Below are 14,703 nucleotides of genomic sequence, written 5' to 3' on the forward strand. Positions count from 1 at the left end.
AGAAGGAAAAAAACATTAAACTTTTTTTTATTTCTCATTTTGAATGTTTGGAATACAGTGCAAAGTATAATGTTATAATAAAATCTCAAACATCTGAATCTGACGCACTTCAAGTAAATGTTTGTTAAACCTTTACGAGCAAAGGTTTTGCTGCACTTGAACTAATGACTATTATCAGCTACAATTCTGGTAAAATATAACTAGACTTTTGAATTCTACAACTCAGTCGAAGATGGTCCGAGTCTCCATATGAAGCTCCGGCTCGTGACTGGAAGGTCACGGTTTCAAATCCAGGCACACAATCCCCCCCCATTGCTCCCCGGGAAAAGATAAAAGTGCTGCCCCCTGCACCTGCACGTGAATGGGTTAAATGTAGAGGTCATATTCACCCGCACTAATTGGTGGGTGTAATTCTAATTCAAACTTTAGCCGTGGGTCTACAGTGCGATTCATACAGTTAACTGTCATTATTTCCAATCCCATTTAATTCATCTCTGGAGAAACGTGTCACAAGACCCAACACTTATTTTCCTGTCAGTGCCAGTAGTGAAGAGATAAATATTAAAATATCAATCAGACAAAATGCCTGGTATCTCATTTGCACACTGCAACACGGAATGACCAATTTAATATTTTATTTCTCCCTAAACTCCTTTGAGAACCATAAGAGAAGAGGAGCTGATCTTACATGGAGTCATTTTCCTCTGCACGTGTTATTTTGTAGCCGTTTTAATGAAGATTGGGGGAAAAAAAACATCAACGTAAAGTAGTTTTCTTCTTTCCATTTTTATATAGTTTGTGCAGAAACAGGTCATGAAAATACTAACCAAAATGTGACATTGGCGTCTTCGTCTCCCAACAACAGGACAGGATGGGGAAGGTATTGATGTTGGTTTGTCCAAAAGGTGCGAGGGCATCTCATGCTGTGGGGGTAAGGCTGACGAGGCAGGAGAGAGAGAGAGGGAGGGAGGGTGACTTTTTCTTGGCCACACCAAAGGGACAATCGCTTTCCCCGAGCAATTTGGCACTAAGCAGCTTCTAGCAAATGTAACTAATCGCCTCATGTCTGGCACCCAGTTATGCCATAAGCATTTCATCACCATGGCATTTTTCTGGATGGGACTCAACATTACCACAGTCATGACCAAATTTAGTTAAATTTTACAATTTTCAGTTAGTAGCATGATGAGCCAACGACAGCAAAGGCTGTCCAACCTTCTCATCACAGCCAATACAACCAAAATAAAAACTTTGACCTTAAAAATGCATCAGATACATTTCATATACACAACATTTTTATGACACATTCACTCTTGGAATTAGTTATTTCATTAGTTATTTCACAGATAGTTTATTTAATCGAATCTCCTTTTTGTTTGGTTTGCAATTTGGGATTTTTGGTTATGAATGAACTAATTCATTGTGTGTTTTACAGCAGTTGGCAGTGGTGAATTCATTCATGTATTAATGTATTAAATTACTTTTAATTCATTTGTTGGCTGCTTTATTTCTCCATTCATTCACTTTAATTTGTTTATTCTTAAAACAGAACTGTGTAGATAACGCGAGGCGACGTGTGCACATAATTCTCCCTTTTTGTAAGTGCACTCCGGGATGGAGGTTTTTGTCAGTGCATTGATTGCAGGTTGGCACGAGTTATAAAAGGTGCATTTGTCATTGATGAAGAGAGCGCTGATTCAGCAATAATTCAGAAGGATAAGATGACTAAGTTCTAATGGTACCAATGAGTGTTTTATGGCCCCGAGTTTTAAAGACCATAAAAGTAATGGATGCAGTGCATTGTTGAGAGCGTTTTTTGCTCAGTTGCAAGCCAAGTGTTGCAGGGCTGCAAATTATTACAAAAATATTTAGCTAGAGGAAAGTTCAGCTTGTTGTGTTCTGGTTTAATTTCCAAATCATTGCACAGTCCACCCTCTGTAAGAGGCCACACGCCACAGTATATGACCCATATTACTGCTGTCAAATCAGTGACCTCATTCATCGCTCGCAATAAAACTCATGGAGGATAGCTTTTATGATGTCAGCAATTTTACATAAAACATTGCACCGCAGTGTCCCACAAAACTTTTGGAAAGTTTAAGCTGATTGATGACACCGACGACGACCTGAGTCAAACATACACCAAATCATTTTTGTTGAATCAGGACCCAGTGTGTGACTAACACTCGTGGATAAATGCAAAAAAAACATAAATAACTAAAGCAAACTACAAAAAAATCAATACAAAAGGGAGGACAGTTGTGAAGAATTTACATTTGTTTGACCTGGTCAAACCTGTGCTTGTCCTGCTACTTCAGTCAATGTGGTCAACTCAATAATTATTAATTATTCACACCTGATAATATTTGACATATATATGGTGCTGTTGCTATTATACATCTGTATGGAGTAATGTTATGCTTGTGAATCACATTATTCCATTTGCTTATGAAATTTAATTATTTTGACTTGTTCACGTCTCTCAGCCTGAGATACATCACACGCCAGTGTCTGAGTTTATGCATCTCCATTTCCTCCAGCATTAGATAAAATATTATAATAATAATAATAATAATAATAATAATGATAATAATAATAATAATAATGGAAGGTCCCTCAAAACTAACAAAGTCATCGTCAACAACAAAAAAAATCAGATTTTTCGAATGTTTTGGCTGATTAGGGTTTTTCATTATTATTAATTAACCAAATAAAAACCATTGAGATCAAGAGGTCTTTCACAAGGGTGACCTGGCCAATAAAGGCCACAGCACATAGTCATAGTTAATAAAAACAGGGAGATAACGGTTACAAAACAAACACTGAAATATAAACGTGCAAGTAAATAGACCATTTAAGAACACAGGAGGCACTGTTCAATGGATTCCCATTGTCAGGTCTTTTAAGATTCAGCGGAATTCTCCCGGTGAAATAAATGATTGATCATTTTAGTTCAATTTGGAGACTGAAAGCTTTTTTTCCCTATTTTGGCCTGAACACGGGGAGTAGACGGGTATAAAATGTCAATAAAACCAGCAAAAAAGTTAAACCAGCAGTTAGACTCCAAGACCTGACTTCCATCTCCAGCCCTTGGATTGAGACACAGCTTTTCCATGTTCTATTGTATGTTCTGTGGTTTACTTGATTTACAAAGCTACTACAAACCCAAAAGGATTTATGGGTTAGAGTCAAGAGTTTGTGTGACATATAACTCACCCCTTTGTTTAATATGAGTGTGGGTACGTTCTACACTATGTGTTACATTTTTCAGATCTTTCGTGGCATAAACACTGAACATGTCAGGACCAAAACCTGGTCCTGAAACCTGTGTGCATGGATGTGTGCGTGCGTGTGTGTGTGTGTACATGTAAAATGTTGACATTCCTCAGCCTCCCAGTCCTGAATGGTTTTTCCTCGCTCAGCTGGTTCAACTTGAGCCCTGTGGGTGTCAGGTTTATTGATCCGGGCCTGAGAAACAGATTGAAAGATGCCAGGGACACCGTGTGTGTGACACAGACTCTGGAGCTTAAGTCTTTTTGTCAGCGCCTTCCTTTTCTGGACAAGCTGTCTGATGAGTGCACAATTAAAGTAACATATGTAGTAAGTTAGGAGAGGAAGAAAATAAAGCAAGTGAACAAAGGCTGGGACCAAGGAAAGGTGAGATAGATGTAAGGGGATAAGGGACTCTTGTGAAGTAGATACAGATCGGGGTTTGTTTGAGGAGAGTGGAGCATTGGCAGTATCTCTTTTTGGATCAGTCATTTCATTATAATACATTATTCTTCACTTAATCACAGGGGGCTTCACTCACATCACAGTACACCTTAAATATATTGGGGGGGGGGGGGCACTGTTGGGCTGCAATACCACTGCAATACTGACTTCATAGAGGATACTGTTCAAATTATTCATAATGAGTAAGTAATTCTTTCTTTCCTTTTAATTTCTCAGTCTGCTGAGCATGCATGCCATTTTTGACAAATGGCTGTTTTCTCTCTCCAAGCTTCTTTCTGTACACTGTGTTTTCCTCAGTCTCAGTCAAGTTCTCCCTCCTCCCTCCCTCTCTCTCTCTGGTTCTCCCTTCCCACTGCTCTTTAATGTTCTGCCATGCATCTTCTATGATTTCCTCTCCCCACTGCACCTTTTCCTCTGTGGCTTTTAACTCCCACCATAACTTGTTCCCAACACATTTCATTATTTGAATATGCAAACATTTATCTGCAGACTTTTGCCCCTACATTACAGTAAATTTGTTTGAATCTATATTATTTTTTAATGTAGTATAATTTAAGTGTGATTCCTTTAAGACCTAGATTAAATAAATGATGTTGGAAAAGTTACTTAAATTTCATTAATTCTACAATGCCTGAAAGCTTGTGATGCCTACCAAGTACCAAGTAGTAGTCATCTTGGTATGGCTATTGACTTTTAAATTAACACTTTTGTTGAAATCGCCATGAGCCCGAGTTGTGCACAGGGAGTGATTTGCTTTATGGAGCCAAAGAGGACGCACAAAACTAGTAAAGCAGGAATGGGGCACAGCCGAAAACACCAATAAGAGCCAAAAAAAAAAGTTTCAGAAGTGAACTCCACCGCTTTAAGAAAATTGGATGTTCATCAGTGTGATGTGAACACTTCTTTCAAGTGTGATATCGAGTAGAAAACACCAGCAGTGTTTTGGTAATTACTCAAAAAATGTATTTCCTCAGGGGCCGACAGAATTTACGCACTCCAGCGTTAGCAGCTTCTGATTTCACTGCTCATTTGCTCCGCCAAACGTGCCGAGCCAAATATTGAATTCCAAATCACCTGTTGCCGTGTTCATTTGGACGAGAGCCAGCATTTATAACGGCGCTACGTCTCAGTGATGTGGTAACTGTCACAGCACAGAAGCAAATCCTGATGTTTATCCGCCAATCCTGAGCCATCGGTGCCACAACGGCACCGCTGAGAGTCCATGAAACAACACTGTTCTGTTCTGCACGTGTACAAACTCATTAACTTGAGACAAACACTGCTTCATAACATCAGAAAGGATAACAAACAGTCTGCTAACTGACGACGTGGGAGACGAGATGCATTATAATCTGCAGATTCAGCTCTTTTTTTTTTTAAATCTCCTGAGGTTTGAGTTTTTCCATTGATCACTCAGTGTGGCCATTTTCTTCCCTTTTCAATTATCTGATCCAATAACCATGAAAGGTTATCTTTCCAACACACAGTTCTGGTTCATAGGTCCTAAATGTCCTGAGGGGAAATGGAAGGACACCACTTAGCAAGCACAAGGTTCCACTCAGGACACTCCCCCTGGAGCAGCAAAGGAAATCCAGCCACAGAAGAGCAAATACGACTCAAATCCAAGTATTTGGGTTATTTTTGCTTGAAATATTTTGTTCCTAAACAGCTGCAGCGGCTACGAGAGGAACGGGGAATAAGATGTTACATTTCCCCTCAATATCTGCTCTTGTTTTTGTCCGCTTTATTTAGAGCACATGGAGCTGCATTCACGCTTCAATTGTACCAAAATTAAAGAACAAAAATAACAGTCAAACACTATGCATGAATAGCTTTAACATTAGCAATATGAATTATTTTTTTCCCACACAAAGAACACTAATGGGATGAATGCTGGGTCAGTTGTTCAGAATATCTGGAGGATTGTCTCCTGGCTTTTCTTTTGTAGTCGTGCCCCCTTGGCAAAAAAGGTTTTAGCATCTGGTCTGCAGAGAGCTGCAGTGGTGATAAGACAGAGCAGCCATTAGATGTGGTTAAATTCACCCACAACAACAAAACATTCAGCCAGAGTCGAGTTCAGCTATAGGTGGACCCAGAGGGCCTATTCTCCCTCTTTCTGGTCCAGAACTGAAAACGCTATGCAACAAAAGTGAAAAATATAAAGAGGAGAGGAAGCTGTGAGATCTCACTGTATCTAATAACTTGAAACTCAAAGGAAAAATAAGCTAATAGGGCAGAGAACTCAAACACGTGAGGAATTTATGAACTGATTGAATTTAGAATTAAATTCTAAAATGCTGGGTCCCCACTGTTCAGTCGATCGCAGCCATTACGGAGGAATAATCACACTTGTGCTGCGTACACTGCAGTGATCAATGTGAGATCAGTGGAACACTTGGCTCATGCCCCCAAGACGAACACTAATATGAATATCGAGCTGCTTCGATGTTTTTCTCGTTAAAACATTTCAAGAGTATAGGGTTTTTAGAAGAGACAACATCAAAAAAAAAAAAGTGTACGTTTAAAGCCAAGTGCTGCTCTGAATTCTCTTTTCATGCTTTCTTAAATTTGCAGGATTCAGCACTCTGGTGAAATCATGCAAGCAATTTGAGAGTTGTTTTTTTTTTTTTTTTTTTTTACCCCACTTGAGGCCAGTTTGCAAGAACTCGCTGCTGGGAATCTCCCATTCTAACGACTGTGCTGCTGCTGATGAGGTTGCACTATTGCATACCCATGCATGCTTTCAAGACTTCCAAGGATCAGCCGGTGCTTATGTGGGAAACTCAGGGTCAAACCTCTCCCACAGACATCCCACACACACACACTGATTCCACATGTGGAAACATACTGCGTTCACCTGAACGCAGGTGAGTCAAACAGGCGCCCACTCGCCTTAAAGAGTGCGCTGCCGATATTGTGTTCCTCACCTTCCCTGATTAAAATTTGACACCTTGCTTACAGCTCTCCTCTTTTATTTTTTGCCGTGCCCCCGTCTATTGATTTCCCTGGCCTAATCTAATCCTTCATTTCACATATAACTGAGCATTAATTAAAAAGGAAGAAAGAGCAGGAGAGTAGAAGGTGCAGTATTTCCAAGGCTTTGAAAGTGCAAGTTCAATGTTAGATCAAGGGCCAGTTGATAGAAAAACATGTGCAGAATACCCAAACATCGCAGCATTCAGTTCCTCTTCCTCACTTCTCTCCAACGCAGTCCCCCCCCCCCCCTCCTGATATTCCTGTCGGGGGGGTTTGGACCTAAAGTGACATTATCTCGCACTCTGGAGTGAGGCTCTGGCAAAAGCTCCTGTAAGAAGCACTGGGTCTCCTTCTGCCTTTATGTTAACTTGATTGAAGAGAGTTGAAAGGACCCCCACTGCTGTCTTGGGGAAAGTGGGGGGGGGGAATGAGTCCCTCCACTCACAATATGGGGAAAAACCCACGCCCACCTATTTTGCCCTTGGTGCGTGTGGCTCTGCTTCCATCTACTGGTTGGAGGCAACACTGCAGGGAGGCGGGAAGGGGAGGGTCAGACGAATCTCACATCGCTTATTTATCATGCATCAGTGATGGTATATTTCAAATCAGTGGAAGGATCATTGTAATGAGCTACTAACTTGTGACAATTACTGCTCGGTTCTGTGAACAACCGAGCCATCTGTCTGCTCATCATCTCTCACTTCCTGCACTGGGACACTCACAACAAGTTCTCCTTCCAGGCTGAACTCAGGCAGGACTGATGACTGTCTGATGTATATTCTGAGGATTTTCAGCAGCTTTCTCTTTAGGATTAAACAAATTTCAAATTTAAATCACAATTTAAAAACGCAATTAGCAAAGACAGGCGTTTTCGGATATTTGTTATGCAGTACTGTATCTGATCAAGGATTTCGTAAACTGTCATCTTCAAGTCTTCATGCTTCCATTAGTAGATAATATTTAGATGGTATCTCACTTGGTAATGCGTCATAAAGTTTTAAATCCTTCACAAAGTGAATTTTGAACTGAAGAACAGCACAAATGAAATCGCAATAGCCCCAGTTTCTTCTTCTTCTCCTCCTCACTGTGGCTAATGCTTCTCTTCCACCGCCCAAATCGCGACAATCGCAGTGCTGTTGGCTCTTGTGCCGCTAACTGCTACATGACTTGTAAATAAAGCGTTTTAGACAAGAGATGAATTCGCTGATTTGCACTCATTACAATGAGAGTAAATTGTTAAGTGTGGCGTGGCTGCCCGTGGGCAAAGAGCACGATGAACAGTTTCACATGGATTTTCTGGTCGGCAGCAGCTGTCTTCTGCCAATTAGACACATTTGTGCGCGTGTCTGTATGTGTGCACTTATTCATCTCCAGACAAATACATCGCAGCTCTCCTTACCTCGCGGGCAAATGCTGCATGAGCCTTGGCATCCCTGCTGACAGTGCACACACACACACACACACACTCCTCACACTTGCATCAGATGCCCCCCTCTTCCACTTCCCCCTCCTCCCCACAAGGCCCAGAGTCACTCAAAGACAGACAAACACACACACAAACTCACCCTCTAATCAATTCAGAGCTAATGCCATCTAAATATGGAACAAATTGTGGTGCAAGAGAAAGGGGGAAAGAACAAAAGGGCAGGAAGTGATGGAGAATTAAAGACCAGGCAGAGACAGAATGATATTTCATGTCAGTCACATGTGATGGAAACACAGTGGGAATATGAACATCCGCTCACTCTCAGAAATCACTCACTGGAAACTGATCTTTTGTAACATGTTAAACGATTCCAACACTGACGTAAAGACATTATGTTAATAACCCAGCGCTCCGTGTTGTGAGGTCGCGTCTATCTGCATCACATCAAGCACATCATACTAACAGCTGTTTATGTCTTATAGCGCTCCCTCTGCCGTTTCCATCGCTCTCTCGTTGACTGTTCGTTCACTTTGAATTAGAGCCTTGAGCGACCACATAAAACCAAAGCAAAAAGACTGATAAAACATGATTTCCCCCCCCCCCCCCCCCCCCCCCACGTCTATGATCTTCTCTGCTTCATTTCAGAATCAGCAGGACACTGAGATATATATGGTGCAAATGTGGCAGTCAGAGTTCTGTGCACTGCAGGAGATGGAGATGTGAAACTACAGCAGGTCAAATGACATTTATTAATGTTTACTGCTAAGCAACACGATAATTCAGTTAAGCTTAATATTATCTCAGCACTGGCATATCAACAGTCAGACATCTTTCAAATTCACATTATCAAAATATTGGATTTGGTGATACGTCGTCGTTTTTTCCTCCTGCAGTGTGATAATCGACACGCCAGGGCAAATATCAATATTTTAATTAACACATTTTTTGGCATCACTTGGGCAAAAGTTCCCTGGACAAAGACGGGAGTTTTACAGCGGGATAACGGTGGATAAAGCTACGTTAAAAAGTGCTCTATCCACATTCATTATATAGACTTTATGCACTTTGCTTTCCATGTTGGGAATAAATAGAGAAATCCTGCACTTTTAACTTTTCACTGCCGTTTTCTTTTTGTCAGTTAGACAGATATCGTGATGTATCACTATAGGATTGTCGTGCAATGTATCTATTATCACAGAACGGAGTTAACGTGATATTATTGGTATCGTGGACCATGTATCGCGTATGTTGAGGTTCCCTGTCACTCCCACCTCTCATATCATTCAGTGTCTCGTTAACGTATACAAATGTGTATCTATTCATGAAATGCTTCGTGTTACATTTAAATATCAACAAATTAGAGGGTAATTCCATATCGATCGTTAATGCTTTAACTATCCATGCACATGCAAAACTTCACAAGCACATGTGAAATACTCAAACAAAAACAGAAAGTCTTTTCTCACTTAAACTCTTCCAGTCTACTTGGCTGCACATTTGTGGTCACCACGTGCCGCAACCGGCCTAAAAGTGTGTTTCTTCTCTTCTTCAAACAACACAAAAATGTCTGACAGAAGTTAAAGGTGGAGGTGATGAGTAGCAGCACTTAAAGTTCATCATTATTCAAGAGGAGATAATAAATGGCAGTAGAGTGACCCTGTGTCTGGATTCTTTCTCTTTTTTTTCCTGTCTCACAGAAAAACACAACAATTATGGAGAGGTGGATAAAAGCTTGAGTGCTTCGAGGTCCCCGTGTGAGAACGCAACCTTATTATCATAAGGTGAAGCACGAGTCAAAAAAACAAACTCACACAAGCAAACATCTGTGCACCAGTAAGTACTAATAAGAATCGTGTGCCAGTTTTGACAGCTGTGCTTGTGCTAAACCTTTGGGCATTGAGACCTCAACCAGGCTGCCTGCCCATCCCAGCTGTGAGCCTGGCTCATCCTGATGCCACACACACACACACACATAAACACACACAGCATGAAAACTGGCAGATAAAAGTATACATTTTAAAAGTAACCTCCTGCTCTCAACTACATACTAAAACTGGACAAACATGAGCTTCTCTCCTACTAAAAACACGATTATTGCCAACAAATAGAAATAAAGAAAGAACTCTAACTACAAACCATCACCATCTCACATGACAAGAGGGACCTGAAAATGACAGCAGTCTCCCGGAAGGTCACAGCCTATGGTGCACTATATTTCCATTTGAGCTTTTTGGCAAGACGATCTGCTATGATAATGGCTGCCCAGAGGGGGAACTTGCTGGATGGATGGAGCCATTTTAATCTCAAAATGGCAGACCTCTGTGACCTTGTCAGGAGGTGTCCTACGTCCGGGTGACTGACGAGATTCCCTACAGGCGCAGCACATAGCTGGGGGCACGTCTCGCCTCTGATGCAGTGGAGAGCGGTGGCGAGAAAAAGATGAGGTGGGGGAGCATGCTGAGCTCGGATACAAGGAGAAGTGAAGCGGCGGAATAGAAATGCATGATCAAGTCTTGCAATAGCACGCCAGAAATGAGTCAGAAGTACAGACTGACTGGCACCTTGAAAGTGACGTGTGAGTCAGAGCTTAAAAGGTGGCAATTTGGGGCGAGTGCGGCTCACATCTGCTGGAGGATGTACAGTATAACAGGTTGTCCACAAACTGGAAGGTTGGTAGTTAAATCAGCAGCTTCTCGTGGCTGCCTGTCAGTCTGGCTATAGGCACGGATGTGGTCGATGAAACCAGAAAAGCACTCTTGCAACTCATGTTTTACCAGCCATTGATGAGCTGAATGATAACTTTTTTCCACCCAGTCTGTGGTTCTCTGAAAGTTATTTTTTTTAAAGACAGACACTTCTTGGAGCTACACTATGTAATTTCTGCCAAGCAACATCGACCTCTGCAGTGACAAGTCCCAATAAATTCAGGGACTTATTTAGAAAAGTTAAAGCCTCTCTCTCTCTCTCAATACATTTCCTCACACTTTTGGTTGTCGTCTACTGCGACAAGGATGAAAATCATCATCTTTTTCAACCAGGTTTTGATTGGACAGTTGGTGGCAAAAGTGGGCTTTAATATAAATATATTTTGGTAAGTGCATCCATGACATTGACTGCTTGTCAACTTGGAAGTCTTTGATCAGGAGCAGAGTGCACTCGCATGCCCCCACACACACACACACACACACACATTTCTGGACCTTCCTCTTGTCCCACAAGAGCCGTGGACTCCTGAAGCCAAGACTTTCTCATGCAGTTCTTAAGTAATGGCTGTCTGGTAATCTGGTAACTGTCAGCAAACACAGCATGGTGACAAGAGCGATGTTCAACCCTATTCAACCGAGCTCTCGTGGTTTGGCCCTCAGGGCTTTCATTAGAAAACGAGAGTGGGCTCGGTGCGACATGTGGATATTATGGAATGCCAGATGGATGGAAAGGTCAGTTATTAAAATGTCTGAGTGATGGCTGTGGTAAATAAGAACACAGTCTGCCCACAGAGAGACACATCACATCCCTCTCGTCCTTCAAAATGTTCATGTCATTTTGTGCGAGTGGACGCGCAAGTGAAAGCAAAAATTAAGGACGACGACTCAGTTTGTTCTTTCCACAGTTCAAAATTCTCTGTAGCACAAGTTTCTGTTTTTTTCTCCCTGTGCTGCATTCGTCACCTGGCACAGCTGTTGCACGAAGGTGCTGCCAATTTAGAGGTTGTGGGCTGTGTGTGTTGTCACCGTCTCCCACCTGTGTCTATGCTGGCATGCTGCGTTTGGCACAGAGCGCGAGACATTTTTTGCCGCTCTCCGGCTCCATGTTTCACACCTTGAAAATCCTGCCTCATTTGAGAGGAATGATTGTACCCAACTGTGCAGACTGAGCAATATATGGCGACGCCGCAGATAATTTTAGAACTGTGCAAGTGAACGTATATGAGCAAGTGTGTCTTGAAGAATCTGCATTTATTTATTTATTGGGTAATGAAATTATTGAATCAACAAACATTTTTTAACCTAACAAAACAATGAAGAATCTTCTCTAATCCAACAAATACACCTATAATCAGTTGTGTTTTAAAGGCAGTTACCTAATAATCTCAAAATGAGGCACATCAACATGAGGAATTTGGGATTAACTCAGAAAATCAAACAACAACGTAGCTCTTACAAGTAAATCAACCCACCCACGCATAGGTTTGCGCAGCTGACATCGACTTCCATTCATTATGACAGCCTAAACAAACCTCAACCATAGCCAGTTAATGACAAACCTTAACCTGTCTCACCTTAACCTAAATACATGTGAAATCTTAGCCCCAAACTGAACCCGTTCTTCAGAAAGGAGATTCTGCCTCGTTAAGAAAAGGTTTGGGTCTCCGCGAGGACAACTGGTCCTGACAAGGTAAGTGAAAAAGGTCCTCAAGAGGTAAAAAAAAAAAATCAATACTGTTAAACCTCTACCCACTGATAAACACATCCCAACAAAAATCCTACACCGTCCACCTGCCGACCCTGATCCAGACGCTGCTGGAGGAAAAAGGTGCAGACAACAACAACTCAACTCCTGTTGAAAACCAAGGATACAAAGAAAAACCATGTATGATTTGGGCTTCTGAGAAATGTAATAATTACCATAACTCAGTAATTACTGCTGATTACTGACGACTGAAAACAATCAATTCATGTTATTTCCAGTGTCAAACTTTAGCTTAACACACGCTCACGTAATCGACTTACCAACAAAAGAAAATCAATTTCACACAATTATCAATAATGCCGCAGTTTATTTTGATTTATTGAAGTATATGCTTTGCTGTCCTTCATAATTGTGAAGCATGTAATTTCTCTATAGCAAACAAATAGCACTGAGTTCAGAGAAATCATGCCAGGCACTTAGCTATGCGGGTATGTGAGTACGAGCTTCATAGGGAGGGCTGAGAAATCATTGTTTTACTTCTATAGCACCAGTTAAAACAGGACCACACAGACCAGGTTATTCTCTTTAAAATGACAATGTTACCCACAGCATTTTTACTGATTTATATAGAGTCGGTACAACTTTAAAAGCTGTAGGATCATCATAATATAACATGACATGTAGTGACGTGTGACGGCGAGTCATGTGTCAGAAGGGACACAGTAAAAAGGACGCACGCACAACACTGGAACTCACTTGTGTTCACTTGATCATTTACAGGCCGAACACCGAACGTCTGCTGCGATCATCGGAGACGGATCAACAACAAGCCTTTCTCGTAACATCTCTGATGAAGTTACACAGAAAGTTACTGGAAAACGTCTGGAAAATAAATCAGGCTGTAGTGTGAAAGTTTCCTTATCACATGCTAAACAAATATTATATAGTATATTATAACTTCAAAAGGATTTGAAGTATGAGTTGCTGACTGCTACACGTTTGTGTTTCCTGTTCTTCACAGGTTAGAGGACAGACTAAGAGTGTGCCATCTTCAATCGCTTTCACATAAACAGCTAAAATGCACTGTCTTGCAGCTCTCCCTTTGCTTTATTGACTGATATTCACAGTTCTCTCCCGTCTCACCTCTCTCTTCCGGTCAAACCCGTGGAACTGAAGCGATGCCAGCGCCTTCCTCTCACCTCCATGAGTAGCCCCCATCATCCTCCATCCCAGCAGCCCACGTTGGATTCATCATGTTGAGGAACTGGTGGCCACACGGGTCTGTGTGTTGAGGAATGCAAATGACAAAATGCAGCCGTTTTAATTGAATTCCTCTGCACCAAAAAGGCACCGAGCAAGGCCATCCATCAGTACACCACTCTATACATGATCACATGGAGACACTGAACAGTACAAACCTTCATGTTTATGCAAACATGTGGCACGGTTCCATATCTGTACATCACGTATTGTGCATGTCTCATGAGCAGCAGCAGCAGCAGCAGCAGCAGCAGAACCTTCCCTGCTCAGCGTGTGCTGCTCAATAATCCAATTCCATTAATTCTGCTCAAGGTTAATTGTTTGCTCGGGCAGACAAAAACGGCTTGTAAGTAAGATGTCCGTGCAGCTGTTGGAACATGTTTGTGTGCATGTGTGTGTGTGTGCGCATCTACCTCTGACACAGTACATCAGCATCACAATTAATGTCAAGATGTAAATATAACGGGCGTCCGTCTATTTATCCACATACGCAGTGTTTGTGCAGCATTTGTAGTGAGGACACGCCTAGTGCATAGCCCCTTACCTTAGCCATATCAATGATTACTAAATGCCTAACCCTAAACCTAAAACCAGGTCTTAACCCTCCCTAAAAGCCCTTTTTAGGGAGTGGGAGAGGACCAGAAAAAATGGTTTATAAATGTTTTGGTCCTTACAAAGATACCGTTACAAGAACACACACAGACACACACACACACTCCGCTGTGTTCTTGCATGAATAAACATTCCGTCCATGTCAATCAGTCAAATGCAGCGACCCACCAGTAAGAGGGGAAACGAGTAAACAGCACACATAGAATAAATTACTATCAGCAGTGATTTGGCGAGCGTGTCTCCGTCACGTCGACCTGACAGGTGCTCGTGTGAACTCACAAAGG

The 14,703-nt window shown here is 41.7% G+C and overlaps 1 long non-coding RNA gene across 2 annotated transcripts in view; it reads right to left on the reverse strand.

The window, feature by feature from the left end:
• LOC131458831 (uncharacterized) overlaps window positions 1-14,703 on the reverse strand; it is a 51,071-nt gene that overhangs the window by 33,750 nt on the left and 2,618 nt on the right. For both annotated transcript variants that reach the window (XR_009240130.1, XR_009240131.1), the window contains exon 2: window positions 13,691-13,828. This is a non-coding gene — a long non-coding RNA (uncharacterized LOC131458831). The remainder of the gene's footprint in view (window positions 1-13,690; window positions 13,829-14,703) is intronic.

Source organism: Solea solea, chromosome 4, assembly GCF_958295425.1.
Source record: "Solea solea chromosome 4, fSolSol10.1, whole genome shotgun sequence".
Classification (NCBI taxonomy): Eukaryota; Metazoa; Chordata; class Actinopteri; order Pleuronectiformes; family Soleidae; genus Solea; species Solea solea.